The sequence below is a fragment of the Rhinolophus hipposideros genome (assembly GCF_964194185.1).
Source record: "Rhinolophus hipposideros genome assembly, chromosome: 13".
NCBI lineage: Eukaryota > Metazoa > Chordata > Mammalia > Chiroptera > Rhinolophidae > Rhinolophus > Rhinolophus hipposideros.
The window spans coordinates 34,754,058-34,769,766 of NC_138059.1; positions in this window are offsets into that span (position 1 = coordinate 34,754,058).

Genomic DNA, 15,709 nt, shown 5'->3' on the forward strand with positions numbered 1-15,709 from the left:
TGAGTCCATTTACATTTAGGGCGATTAGTGGTATGTGAGGATATCCTGTCATTCTATCTTTAGTTTTCTGGTTCTATCTTTTAGTTTCTTTGCCTTTTTGTTGTTGTCTGTTATTTCTGTGTGGTGGTATTCTATGATGTTTCCCTCTGTTTCTTCTTTTATTACAGTATATATTTCAGTTCTGGATTTTTTTTGAGTGGTTACCCTTAAGTTTATGTAAAAGAAAGTTTGATATATAGAGTATTACATTTTCTTCAGCACGCTTACTTTCTCAATTCCCATATTCCGGTTCAGGCCTTTACTCTCCCCCTTTTTATGTTTTGGTTGCCACAAATTGTCCCTGTTGGTGGTGGTCGAATAGCCTCCTTTAGTATTTCTTGTAGTGCAGGTCGAGTATTAGAAAATTCCTTCGGCTTCTGTGTGTCTGGAAAGGTCTTTATTCCTCCTTCATATCTAAAGGAGATCTTTGCTGGATATATTATTGTTGGCTCATTATTTCTCTCTTTCAATAGTTTGAATATTTGGTTCTACTCCCTCCTGGCTTGTAGAGTTTCTGCTGAAAAATCTGATGATAATCTAATGGGCTTTCCTTTGTAGGTTACCGTCTTCTTTTCCCTGGCTGCCTTGAGAATTCTTTCTTTGTCATTGATTTTAGACATTTTCAATACAATGTGTGTTGGAGAAGGCCTGTGGGGATTGAGGTAATTAGGTGTTCTATTTGCTTCTTGGATTCGAGGATCCAGTTGTGTACACAGTTTGGGAAGTTCTCATCGACAATTTTTTTGAATATATTCTCTGTTCCCTTCTCTGTTTCTTCTCCTTCTGGTATGCCTATTATTCTTATATTGCTCTTTCTGGTGGAATCAGAAAGTTCTTGTCAAGTTTTTTTCATTTCTTTTAAGTCTCAAGTCTCTTTCTTCTTCCATCTGTTTAATTTCCAGGTTTCTATCTTCGATATCACTGATTCTTTCCTCCATTTGGTCAACTCTACTATTTAAGTTGGTTATTTCATTCTTAATTTCTTCTATTGAGTTCTTAATCTCCAGAAATTCTATTTGGTTGTTTTTTAAAATTTCAATCTCTTTCGTAAAATGCTCATGGTGTTCTTTGATTGCATTTCTGAGTTCATTAAACTGCCTTTGTGTGTTTTCTTGCATCTCATTGAGTTTTTTCAGAACTGCAATCTTGAATTCTCTGTAATTTAAGCCACATATTTCCATATCTTTAAGTTCCTTTTCTGGAGATTTTTCACTTTCTTTTTGAACTATCTTGTTGTCTTGGTTATTCATGGCAATTACTGATTCATTATTTCTCTTCCTAGACATCTACAGGAGTGGCTTCTGCAACAGGTTGATAGGACGAGGTCTTTCTTTTGTTTTCCAGTACTTATTGGTAGTATGTTTTATTTTCTCTCGACTGCAGCCTTTTTTTCTCTCTCACACGGTAGTGCTATGTTTTCTCTGCACTATTACAGTTTCTCACAAAGTAGGGGGTTCCTTGGGTGACAGGCTTCTCCTCTGTTAATAGTTTGCCTGGGTCACAAGGTGCAGTGTCTGTGTGGGTATGCGGAGAGCTTTTGAACTTCCAAAGCTCTTTCTGCACTAGATTCAGAGCCCGTATGTTTCAGCAATTCTCTTTACTTCTGCATGGATCCACCTAGATAGGTGGATGTGAGTTGTGAGAGGTGGCCCAGAGCAATGGCGGCGACCACCACCACAGCTGGTCCTGCTTCCACCGCTCCCTCCCCTTTGCCAGAACTAGTTGGCCTGCGAATCTGTATCTGCGGACCACAGTTCTCAGAACAAATATTCTGTTCTTTTGATTTGACACTGCTACTGTTCTGCTTCTAGCACCGGGCAGGTGGGGGCGGGGCGAGCTCTGGGAGGGTAGGGAAGGGGCAGCTACTCTCAGTGCCTAAGGCTTCCATTCTCTGCTCGGCAGTGAGGGCTTAAACCACTGTTTTCAGCCTTCTTCCCTCAGTCTTTTCTCTGAGGTCTCTGCCCTGAGTGTTGGGTTCAGCAGATTTATATGCTGCCCCCTCTGCCCTGTGGGCCATAACCGAAGCCCTAGCAGTCCATGCTCTTCCCTCTCCCACAGCTTCAGTAGTTTCGGGATGCAGGGAGCTCGGCGCACTGAGCTAGGTCTGCGTCCTGCGCCCACGCTGCTCCGTTTCCGCACTTCTCCCTTCCCTCCTCCCCCACTCTCGGGATTCATCCACCTTTAGGTGAATTCAGTAGTGGGACTCTTCGTCTTGCCTGTCTGCTGTACAGGGAGCCCTTTGTGGAGCTATAGTTGTTCGATTAGTTTTAAATTCCAGAGGAGATTTACAGAGGCTCATCTCATGCCGCTGTTTTGATGACGTCTCTAGGGTGGACACAAATTTTAGAGATAAGGAGCTTTGTGGCAAATTAAATATGGTTACAAATTCTTTGACTCCCCTCTATTGAGAGATCAGATCCAGTTCCTCTCACTTGGAATCTGAGCTGGCCATAGTGTCTTGCTAGGCTCATAAAATATAGTGAACATGATGTTCTGGGACTTTTGAAATCAGATCATAAGAAGCATTGCAGTTTCTGTCTGCAGCTCCTGGAATACTCACTCTCAGAATGCTCCTTCTCAGAACCCGGTGCTATGTTGCCAGAAACCTGGCCATATGTAGACATTCCAATTGAGCTCCCAGCCCACAGCTAGCATCAGTTGCCAGCTATTTGTGTGAGCCATCGTGAATTTCCCACAGCCAAGCCTTTTGATAACTGCAACCCTAAATGACATCTGACTACAGTTGTATGAGAAACCACAAGTGAGAACCACCCAGCTGAGTTCAGTTAACCCATAAAGCCATGAGAAACAATAAATTGTCATTTTAAGCCACTAAGTTTTGGTGGCTTAAAATGACAATTTATTATTTGTATGCTATGCAGCAATAGATAATCAGAATAGAAATTGGTAGCTAGAAGTGGAATGCTGCCATTCTAAAAATTAAATCATGAGACATTACTTTTGGAGTCAAGCAGCAAGAAAAAGCCAGGACGTCCTTGAGAAAATTATGAATGAAATTATGAATTATGAATGAAAATTATGAAGGAAAAGGAGGAAATTGTTATTGGGGGCTGAAAAAGGGCATTCCTTGTTTTGTTATGATGGATAATTTAGTATACTGTTGTTTGTTGTAATGTGAAAAACATAAAATGTATCTATGAAATAGTAGATTTGGCTATGAAGAATTGTAGTCAGAATGTTGTAAGTGCCTACTTGGTTCTTTGAAGCAGGTCTAATAAGAGAGATGAGCCAAAAACTGACCTATTCCATTTCAAGCAAACTTAGATGAAATATAAAGAAACAGACTTTCTGTGTTTAGAAATAAAGCTGTTTCTCATTCCCAGGCTTCTTAGTTAGAAAAAGGTTCTCAAAGTAACACATGATCTGATGGGTACTGATCTTCTTGAAGGTATGGCTATAAGATACTTGTTGTGTTTTTAGAAAGTTTTAAAAGTGTGCCTAATACACCCTCTTAACTAGACAGAAAAGTTTTGAAGGAATTTGAAGGGCATTGTTCCACAGCAGCTGACTCAGTCCAAGGCAGAAAGGGTCCCACCTCAAAGAGATTTGTGGCTGTGTATTTTGACTGGCAGAGTGAACCCAAAACTGTCCTTAAGAAGCTCACGAACATTTAAGAGTACTGTGCGTGTGGTAGCATCATCAGCTGGGACTAAAAACGATAGAGACAGTTCAAAATACAAAGAGCCTTCTATGTGTAAGAAGGCTGTTAAGCTGCAAACATTGCCATTTCTTATGAAAAAGGAAGAATGATTCAGAGCACAGAATCAAACCCTCAGTGGGTGGAGCCAAGAGCCACAGAAAATCACATCTGGGAAGCAGGACTGGGCACTCACTAATCAAGTATCTGGCAACATGCTCCTGGCTGGATTTCAGAATTGCTATGGGTCAGTGACTGCTATATGCCTCTCATTTCTCCCCTTTTTGAAAGAGAATTTTAGTGAAGTTGTCTTATCCCTGTGTCACATTATATGTTGTACATATGTGGGAATGGGACAGATAATGGATCCCTTCATTTCCCAGATCTTCAGATTAAGAGGAATTATACTCAGGGAATTACTCAGGGAACTTTATCTGCATCGGAACATGATTTAGGTAATAAAATCCTGGTCCTCTAGCCTGAGCTGATGCTATAATGGAATGAGAATTTTGGGTCTTAGGAGAAGATGCATGCAATTTTCTTGTGGGAAGAATGTAAACAATAATGTGACCAGAGAGCAGATTGTGACAGCTTAAAGATGACTGCAAATTCTTTGAACCTTTTCCTATCGAGAGGTAGTGTCTAATCTCCCTCCTCTCAAATCTGAGCTGTCCTTAATGAATTGTTTGACCAATAGAGTATATAGGAATTTAAGTCCTGGGACTTCTGAGGTTGGAGCATAAGAAGCCTTGATGTTCCGGCCTGGGTGTCTTGGAACATTTACTCTTACAGCACTGATTTTCAGAATCTACTGCCATTCTGTGAGAAGCTGAAACCACATAGAGACCACATATACATGCTTAATCAGTAGCTCCAGAAGAGCTCCCAGCCCACAGCCAATATTGACTACTAGCCATATGAGTTGTCATCTTGGACATCCAGCCCACTTGAGCCTTCAGATGACTGCAGATCCCGCCACGATCTCACTGCAACCACATGAGAGACCATAAGTGAAAACTTCCCACTGAAGCCCTGTCAACCCACAAAACGATTAGAGATAATAGTAAATTGTTATTTTAAGTCATTAAATTTTGGAGGTGGTTTGTTATGTAGCAATAGATAATCAGACAAAGCTAAACACTCATGTTTTCAAATCTCGAGTCCCTCATTTATTAGCTATGTGACTGTGGACAAATCACCTAAAATCTCTAAGCTTCATTTCCCTCATCTGTAAAGTGAGAATCATAACAGGACCTACTTAATGTGTTTAGAGATAATGTATAAAAGCAACAAGCAGAGTGACAGGTTCTTAATGAATAGGTCAATACATAACTACTATAGTTGATAAATCAGTGTGAGTCCTCTGCTTTTTTCCAAAAAGTAGATAAGGAGCTTGGGGCGCGTGGGATGAATCAATTTAAGAGTCTGGTCTTTTGGTCTTTTCTAATAATCAGACAGAAAGATTAGGTCATTAACATCTTTGCATTTGCTTTCCATTTATTCTGCAAGCCAAGAGAGGATTTTGAGTCACTGAAGGAAAGTTCCAAAGAAATTTGGGGGTCAGAAGAAATATAACCACTTAGCTTTTGAAAATGTGACTGTTATAATTCCATAGGTGGCTCTTACCACCACCACATGAGCTGAGCAGGCCTGATTCATAAATGAGCAGTTGAGCAGATCTGGCTTTGTCACAGCAGATCTGTGGTCTTCCTAGTGTAGAGAAGAGGAAGAGGGCTCTAAAGTCCCCCGGAGGACTAGGATGGTGCTGTTGCCCAGTGTGTATGTGGGGGTGGGGGTGGGGTGTGGTGGTGGTGCTAGAATTTCAGAGTGGATTAAGGCAAGCTTAAAAAGGCTGGACTCCAGGAGACAGATCTAAAGGAACATCATACTGATGTTCAATCCATCATCATACTGATGTGTTTAAGCATGTGTGATCATTCATTCATTCATGTAGACATTCACTCATTCAACAACTATTTATTGCATAAATAAATATGTACTCAGACTCTGTGCAATGCTCTGGAGACCCATGGTGTATAAGAGACAGTTTCTCCCCAAGGGGCTCATAATCCAGTGGGGGAGTCATACAAGTAAACAGGGAGTATAACCAGAGGGGAAATACCACAGTATAGGTGATGAGAGAGCACAGAAGAGGCCCCAATCATGGCATCAAATCTGCACAACCTTGTGACAAAGTTCTAAAAGGAGCAGTGAGTGGAGCATAAGCTATCTAGAAAACAGGACAGGCTCAGGATTGAAAGAGTGAGTTGTAGGCCACAAAGAAACCAAAGGCACCAAAGAAGAATAAGGCCCACTGGCCTCCTGGGGGCCATAGACTGGCCCCTTCTGGGGCTCAGCCTCTGGAATCTGATGGGTCTGTTCCAAGCCTCCCATGGGGCCTGCAGAGAGGAAGAATCTCTCACAGGCATAGATGTAAAGCGAAGCATCTCAACTATGCCTTAGTTTTGGCTCCAAAAATGACTTCTGTGTGGGCAAATCTTTTTCTTTATGTATTCTGTTACTATTTATTGACCATGTTATGTTCTAAATATTTTTTTAAAAAAAAGCTAAAATAAACTTTCACAGAGTTCAAAATGGCAGACAGTGATTAGAGCCAATGTCCTTTTCCTTCCAATGTTGGCTTGTCTGCCAAGTGATCTCAAACATACTTGGTGAAACTATGTCTCCCCACTCCCACTTTTTCCTTTCTGTCACCTCCCCCAATGTCCACTCACATGAGGTTCTCATCAAATAAGCTGTGGTCGAAGGACAAGACCCAGGGTAAAGTATGCCCTGCTCTCTGTGGGGCTTGGCTGAGGAACTTCCTTATATTCCTACTTGGAAGCTGAGTTGCCTACGTGGGATAAGAACACACGATGACATTTCTGTCAGTGACAGTACAGAGCTCTCTTCTTCCTTCTCAACTGATTGTTTAGCCTGAGTTAGGAATTGACTTCTTGTTGGAGTAATAACACAATGTGGAGCAGTAGTCAGGTCCAAGCACTATCTCAGTGTCATGTTCATCAGCATCCGTTGGTGAGGGAACCAGTTCTGGTGTGAGAATCCCTGGAGGGCAGGAACCAGATCTTCTTTCCTCATTTTCCAACACCTAGCAAGCTCTCTGACATCTGGAAGAGACTCAGTCATGACTGTTGAATTTTACCTGGATACCAATCAGGCAGACAACAGTCCTCAGATTCATATTATTATGAGAAGGACTCTTCTATAGCCAAAAAAAAAAAAATTATGATAATGGTAATAAAAAAATAGCTAATACCATTTATTGAGCCCTAATGCTTTGTCACAAACTAGGACAAGCATCTTACATGTATGACCTCATTTGAACCTCCAGTGTGTAAGTATCATTATTTTATAGATGAAGAAATGGAATCTCAGAGTTGAGGCAATTTGCAACAGCCTGGTTGATGGGGCTTGAACCTGAACCTAGGATGGTCAGGTTTGAAGACTGACTCTTATCCATGACATTTTTTAGTGGATGCTGGGCTGAGACTACTGGAAGGGCATAACCCTGCAGGTACTAGGGGACAACTTGATATTAAGGGATGTTGTCAAGTGTCACCTTTGTTTGGGGTATACCCTCAACTTTCTGTCCCTATGGAGGCTCTGGGAAGCAAGAGCCAGGCTTATGCAGTGGGAGGGTGAGTTTTAGTGCTCAAGTAGCAAGAGAGAAATACCATCCGAATTCCCACTTAAAATAAGCAAACCAGCCCCAGGGCTCACATGGCCAGAGCAGCGGCTGAGGGATTCAGTAGTTCTGTTTATTCCAGTCTGTATTTGACCTTGCACTACATTTGGCAAGTGACTCCCACTGAATGCAGAAACCTGTCTTCTGCCTTGGGAACATTTCCGTACAACAGAAATATCGCACAGATGACAAAAATTAAGATGTACTCTCCAGGTTGCCTTCCTGTATTATTTAAAACAATTACTGTATGATTTTGCTTTCACATAGCCATGGAAACCCTGCTGAAAGGATTTAATACAATTTATTGTGTGAAGCTTAAGAAGAAATCTGTTTTCCCAGTGCTGTAAAACAAAGCAAGCCAATTTCTCCCCCATTTCCTTACAAGGTGTGATGGATGCAAATTGTGGACAAGTGACCTCACACGGCAGGCTACTGAGCTTTCTGGGAAAGCATTCTGGAGATAAGTGGACCTGTTCTTTTAGATGAATTGGAAAACAGAGTGGTGATAAAAAAAGGAATGATAATCTCTTTTGATGTGCCTGGAGCTGATTTACTATTTCAGAAAGGGAAGCACAGCTCTGAGTGGCAGGACCACAAAGCTCTGCAGTAAACACAACAGAGAAATCATTCCTGCCAGGTTACCCCCGCCTCTCCATTTACAGGCTCCTCTTACAGGTATCTCAGGCCTCTCAGTGATGGGGTCCATGAAGGAGGGTAGCTTGACATTGGGGTCTGATGAAGGCGGGCTCACTTCATAGTGTATCGATACCTATGGTGTAGAGTTACAGCAACCATTCTCAGCCCTGCCTGCATATTAGAACCCTCCCAAGGGGCTTGGAGAAATACAGATACTTAAGCCCCAGACCTTATGGATTAGATTAGAACCTGTAAGGCTTGGGGGGTAGGCACTTGTATTTAAAAGCCCACCAGGTGATTCGAATAGGCAGCCAGAGCTGTAAACCACTGTCCCAGGACTTGAATTTCTTCAGGCTGAACTCTTTTTACGATTCTTTCTCATTCCCCTCAAGAAAGCCTGCTGCTCTGTAAAACTAAAAGTCCTGCTCTAGCACAAAACTCCGGTCTCTACCATCCAGTTCTTTATCCCTAGTTTCATGGTGATGGGGAGAACGAATTGCAGCAGAAGTTGGGGAAGTTGGGCTTCTGTGTACTAGTTTTGAAACTTCCAGGGCATTTGTAATAATTTCAAGGGGAAATATTAAGCAAAAGTGTAGCTGAAGACTTGGGTTCAAATTCTGGATTTGTTACTTATTAGGTATGGGACTTAGGGAAATCATTTATTCTCTCTTGGCCTTTTCTTTTGAAAGATGAGGATAATGATATCTATATTTTGCATGATCAAAGGAGATAATAAAAATGTAAATTATAGACGTTAGCTGGAGTATCTTTGCCCCATGAGGGCTATATGAGACTGTTCAAATCCTTAATCTACAGATGGTGGAATTTCTTTTTTTTTTTAAATTTATTTATTGGGGTGACAGTTGTTAATGAAATTACATAATTTCAGGTGTACAATTCTGTATTACATCATCTATAAATCCCGTTGTGTGTTTACCACCCAGAGTCAGTTCTCCTTCCATCACCATATATTTGATCCCCCTTACCCTCATCTCCCTCCCCCCACCCCCCTTACCCTCTGGTAACCACTAAATTATTGTCTGTGTCTATGAGTTTTTGTTTCTCATTTGTTTGTCTTGTTCTTTTGTTGTTTTTGGTTTATATACCACATATCAGTGAATTCATAGGGTTCTCTGCTTTTTCTGTCTGACTTATTTCGCTTAGCATTATACTCTCAAGATCCATCCATGTTGTCACAAATGTTCCTATATCATCTTTCCTTAATGGCGAATAGTATTCCATTGTGTATATATACCACAACTTCTTTATCCATTCATCTATCGCAGGACATTTTGTTTGTTTCCATGTCTTGGCCACCGTAAACAAAGCTGCAGTGAACATTGGAGCACACGTGTCTTTATGTGTAAATGATTTCAAATTCTTTGGGTAGATACCCAGGAGAGGGATTGCTGGGTCATATGGTAATTCTATTTGTAATTTCTTGTGGAACCTCCACAATGCCTTCCATAGCGGCTGCACCAGTCTGCATTCAGATCGTGGAATTTCTCATGGGAATTTCTGAGCAACTCACAGCCTTGAGGTCACCTTAGATTGTGAGCACCTGCCTCCACTAAATTAGTCAGTTCAACCATTGTCTTACCACCCATGTTCAACCCAAATGTTCAACTCAGTCATTTTCGTTATCTTTCCCCAAACAAGCCTCTCACATGAGCACTTTTGAGTGTGACTTCACTGATGTTTTGGCAAGATGAGAGGAATAACACTGTAGCATCAAAAATGACTTACGACAGAAAGAGAAAGACAAGTACCATATGATCTCACTTATATATGGAATCTAAAGAAAAGACTATGCGAATGAACTAATCAGAGACAGTTTTGGGGACGCAGAGAAAAAACCGAGAGTGGTTAGATGGGTGTGTGGGAGGGGGTTGGGGATAAGGGGAAAGGTGAAGGGATTTGGAGGCAGCTGGTGACCACAAGATGGCCTCAGGGTTTTTTTGTTTTTTTTTGAAAATTAATTTGGGGAAGGTATTCTATAATGTTGTGGAGATTTTGTTGGGTATCCGATGGGCATGCGTCCTGTTTGGGAGACCACCTCAGGGATGCTGTGGATACCTGATCATGGCATTGGACACCAGAGGCTGGACATTAATGAATGCCAACTATAATTTTATATATATAATGTGATGGTTCGGTGTGGGGTCGGAGGGATGGTGGATGGGGGGAGGGGGGTTCACAGTGTGAGGGATATGGATGATGAACGTCTAAGTATTACCTTGTTTTGTACACCTGAAACTAATAAATAAATAAATTTATGAAAAAAAATAAATAAAAGTATAATGGAGGCAAAAAAAAAAAATGACTTACGACACAGTATCATGCAATCGTGTTTCTAAAGTTTCTTGGCCACCTCCATATTGTTTAATCCTCACCTTTCCTGCTCTGGTCTTCCTTCTTGTCTTTTTCCTACATCCCCAAGGTTCTGCATATTTCTAATGTGAAATATTAACCTATTGTGTTTGTTTCCTTGACTCTCATCTTCCTTCCAGAGATCTTATTAAAATATTTCCTGACACATCCAGCCCCTCCAAAGTGCCACAGAGCTACAGTAGGTCAACAAAAAGCCAGCCCCTGACTCTGGCCAGGTGTGATGGTAACAGCAGGACCATGGTACACAGGAGCCCCCAATCAGTGCCAGTCCCAGGAATGCCCAGGTGGCAGAAGTCGGAATGGTCTAACTCAAACTTTCTCTGCTTTTCCAGGTTTAGATCTGAAGACCACAGTCTTCAGGGATTCAACAATCCACTCTTCGAGCATTCCAAAATCCAGTCTTTTGGGGGAATATAAAAAGGGCTTATAGGGGCTTCTTCTATCTTGAATAAAGAATGACGCTTTGAGGAAAGCAAACAGTTCAGAAACCCAAGAATGAATGATATTTTGTCTGAAATACACAAGTTTACAAAAATTGAAGAAAAATGCATTGGGCAAAGTGCCCCTTCCCAAACCCCACATATTCAATGGGAATTTGGAGTCACGTTGTTGTCCACAGGCATCCAACCAGCAAGCCCCCCTGGGAGAGCCTCAGCCCCAGAGACCAGGAGGCGCTGGTGCCCTGCCCACATGTGGGCACAGAGCCAGGAGTGCAGTTTCCAGGCTCTCGGCCTCACGTGGAAAGGTGCTGGCTCAGGTAGTAAATGGCCATCAACTGTGATGGGATGGCCACAGCTGTGGCTAGTTGGCTGTCAGCTGTAACCAGTGAGCCATTGGCCTCTAATATAACTGCCATGGCTACGCTAGCAGAAAATGGGGGCTAGCAAGAAGATGGTGGCTGAGCTAGCAAGCGGCGGAGTGTGGATTGCGGATTGCAGAGAGGCAGATTGCAGCTAGCAAGTGAGGTTGGTTGGCAGAGAGAAGTGGACGGCAGGTTGCGGATCATGTGGCTCCTGCTTCCTGTGTCTCTAACCCAGCTGCCAGCCAGACGATAGTGGTATGACTCCCCTATCTATGGCTCCGTGGGTGTTCCTTTTTGGCCTCACCATGTCCTGCGTTCTTTTGTGGGGAGTGGGAGTTGAGACCCTGCAGGCTGCCCTGCAAGACACCACAGTTCCCCTATTTGTTCTCCTTCCTGGCTGATGATGGAAAACTAACAGTCTTAAAGCAGATAACTGAAAATAAAAGGGATCCAATTGGTTTCTGTCGTGCAGGGTCTCAGCTCCCACTCCCCACCCAAGAACGCAGGACACGGTAAGGCCAAAAAGGAACACCCATGGATCCATAAGTAGGGGAGTCAAACCAATATATTCTCGCTGGCGTCTGGGCTGGAGACACAGGGAGCAGGATCTACATAATCTGCCTAACAGCAGTCCGCGCTTGCCAGCCACCATCTTCTTGCTAGCCCCCATTCCCCTCTGCTAGGGTAGCCACAGCCGTTATATTAGTGGCCAATGGCCTACAGGTTACAGCTGACGGCCAACTAGCCACAGCTGCTGGCCATCTGATCACAGTTGATGGCCATTTACTACCCGAGCCAGCACCTTTCTATGTGAGGCCGAGAGCCTGGAAACTGTTTTTTGGGGTTTTGTCCCCACAGTTTCCACAGTGGAGGAACAGCTCCAGGAAGCCATCTCCCCTTCCCTTCCCTTGCAGATATTTCTCTGCATCCTGCAAGACCCAAGGTGGCCTTGCAAGGTATCCCTGAGAATCATCTCTTCTAGACAGAGTTGATCCGGCTTCCCACCATGCTGCCATGGACACTTTTCTTCCCTCCATCAGAATAGACTTCCCATTTGCTTTCATGTTGGGTCATTCTCTTCCCCCACCACCTGCACTAGGTGGTGAGGTCCTGAAAGGCAGGAAACACTTGCTTTCCAGCACATAACACAGTCTCTGGTGAGGAGAAGGCATTTGATAAACGGTTGCTCTAAGAATCAATGAATGAAGGAGGGCTCACCAAACAACAGTGCTGAGTTTGCTAGTGTTATTTATTTTAATATCATGCAAAATAGAGTGAGCATTATCTCCTGTTCCTCTTTTGTGATTAGTTAATCAACAAGTCATGCCTAAAGACAGCTGGAGCTTAAGACCCAGGTGAGAGGGAAGCAATGGTAAATACATTCTTCAAGAGGTTTATAATCAACTGTAAATAATAATGCTACATAACATTGTTAGAGCCATTCTTTAGCACTCAGCCTTCCTTTAGCACTCATAAAGTGCTTTGCTTAATTTAAAAATATCCTAGCAAGGATAAAGGATAGCACATTTTACAATGACTTGCCAGTAATTATCAGCTAGACTGATAGGGCAGGATTAAAATTCAGATAGAATTTCAGACTGTGCTCTTATATACTTTTCCTTGGAATAATTCATTTCTTGAGAGAGAAGGTAAATACTTCTAGCAGGCAGGGATGTGTCTCTTCACAGCATAAGGCAGGGCTCAGTTCCCAGCGGCCCCATGTCCTTCTTCCACTGGGATCCTCTGAACCTGGCCTGTGGCATATATGGAGTTCTTTGCTTCCAGGTCCATGCTGGCACTGGGGATGGAGATGGACAATTGCCAGGTGCTGAGACATTTTCAAACCTCAATGCTCAAGTTTATTGAGTGACATTAGATTGAGACAGCATAGACAGCATGACAGGCACTCATTTATACTTCATGGAATGTCAGTCCATGTATATTTACCTTCTGTGTGCAGGTACAATTCTAGAAGCTAAGGATTCCAAGGTGAACAGGAAAGTCATGGTCCCAACCCTGATGGTCTAGTAGAAAAAAATGACATTTAACAAAGAGTTGATTATAAATGTACAAATTGCTGTGAAGGAAAAGTGCAGTGCAAGTCAACTATACTATAATAGGAGTAGTGGAGGCTAAGAACAGGGTCTCCATTTGCTATTGTGCAAACTGTAGTCTATGTGAAGGGTGTCCCCTGCAGTTGTGTATTGCATAATCTAGCTGGTCAATATGGCAGTCCTGGCTGAGAGGGAGGAAATGACATGTAAACTGAAAAGGATTGGTCAGGTGAAGAGAGGAGGAAGAATCGACATGTGCAAAGACCCTGAGACAGAAAGAAGCTGAGTATGGCCAAAGAACTGAAGGAAGACTAGTGTGACAAAGACGAGGGCTAGGCACAGAGTAGTGGGCACTGTGCCTGGAGAAGGAGAAGGAGCCAGATCAGGCAAGGCCTCCTAGGCCATTGCAAGGAGTTTGGATACTGCAGTAGTGCCCCCTGATCCACAGCTTTTATTTTTTTGTGGCTTCAGTTGCCCACAGTCATTCACAGTCTTAAAATATTAAGTGGAAAATTCCAGAAATAAACAACTTATAAGTTTTAAATTATACACTATTCTGAGTAACGTAATGAAATCTCTTGCTGTTCTGCTCCGTCCTGCCCTGGATGTGAATGACTCCTTTGTCCATTGTATCCATGCTGCTTATGATCCTTGCCCATTAGTCACTTAGGAGCCATCAGATCAGTTGTGTGTGTGTGTGTGTGAGAGAGAGAGAGAGAGAGAGAGAGAGAGAGAGAGAGAGAGAGAGAGAGAGAGAGAGAGCATCCACATAACTTTTATTACAGTATATAGTTATAATTATTCATTTTATTATTATTTATTGTTGTTAATCTCTTACTGTGCCTAATTTATAAATTAAATTTTATCATAGGTATGTGGGTATAGGGAAAAAAAAAACAGTGTATGTATGTAGTGTTTGGTGCTATCTGCAGTTTCAGACATCCACTGGGGATCTTGGAACGTACTCCCCATGGATAAGCGGGACTACTGTATTTTAAGTGCCATGGGGAAACATTTTAAAGCTGGGAATGACATAATCTGATTTATATCATTTTGGCTACCGCTGCAGGATGGACTAGGGTTGGGGTTGCAAGATTGGAGGTGTAGAGAGCGCTACTGCGAGTCAATTTACACAGTGCCTGGTACACACTGGGTACACACTAAACCTTGGCTTCTTTATCCTACTCTCTCTTACAATTCTGACAAGATTTGCAATTCCCAAAGCACTTTTAATCCATTTTTTTGATCTGCTTAGTAGCCCTAGGAGGTGAGGTTGGTTTTATCAGCTCCCTTCACACCTGTAGTAACTGAGATTTAGAAACGGCTTTCCCAAGATCCAAAAGCCAGTAACTCCTGGAGCTGGTTCTCATATCAGGTCAAGGAACTTGACTGACCCCTTAATTCTACCATATCATGCAATGTGCATACTAAACATAATTACTTACTTTTTTAAACACTAAGGAGTAATTTAAAATTTCCAGGAGTTATGATTTACAAGCAGAAAAAGAAAGAAAAATACCAATGAAATCGCTGGCATTTTCCCTGGGAACAGCCTGGGTCATCCCAACTTCAGATTGAGTTAAGAACACTGTGTTTGATCTGCGTCACAATGGTTCTCTCTTCTTTTCATCTTTATTTACCCCAGTGTGGCCCACAAAAAGGGATCCAGTGTGCTCCAAGTCTCAGAAGATATATTTTTGCTCATTAATCACCAAACAGAGGTTAAGACATAAACAAATCAACATTATTTATACTGAATGAGGCAAACATTCCTTTCAAAGACTTTTGTTTCCTCTGGGAACATGGGCTACCTGAGCCCTAGCCACCAAAATATGTACTTAATTTCCCTTTTAAGGAAATGCCACCTCCTTGCCAAACCTCAAATACAACATCCCAAGTGGAAGAAGATGTTTCCAGTATAACAAGGAGAAAACTCAGATTGAAAAGAATCTCAGTTGTCTTCCTCTAGGGATTTCATCTACAGCTGTCTGTGGATAGTGTTTAATGTTTTGTAAATCTTCGATTGAAAAGAGATATTCATCACAATTGTATTATAATGTTTTTCCCCCAAATCACTCTTTGTCTAGGAGCAGCAGCTCAAATCTTGAACAAATCCTTCCCAGACCTTATTTCCAATGGCCTCATTAAGGAGGCATGCGTGAGGGAGGATCAGGCTTGTCTCACCTTTGTCCCTGATGCTGGGGAATGCTTCAGAAGTTGTGAGCTTTGGGTTTGAGGACTGTAATATGTGATTGGCCCTCTTCCCTGTTTTTTTGGACCAGAGTTTTGTCAGAGTTAATTTATTTGGATTTGTTGTTTTGCCCAAATCTCTATGGAAATTACTAATACTGAGCATTACAAGCATAGTCCCCAAGAAAGCATAAAACTTAAATGTGGAACAATATGGCCCTGTGTGAAATAGA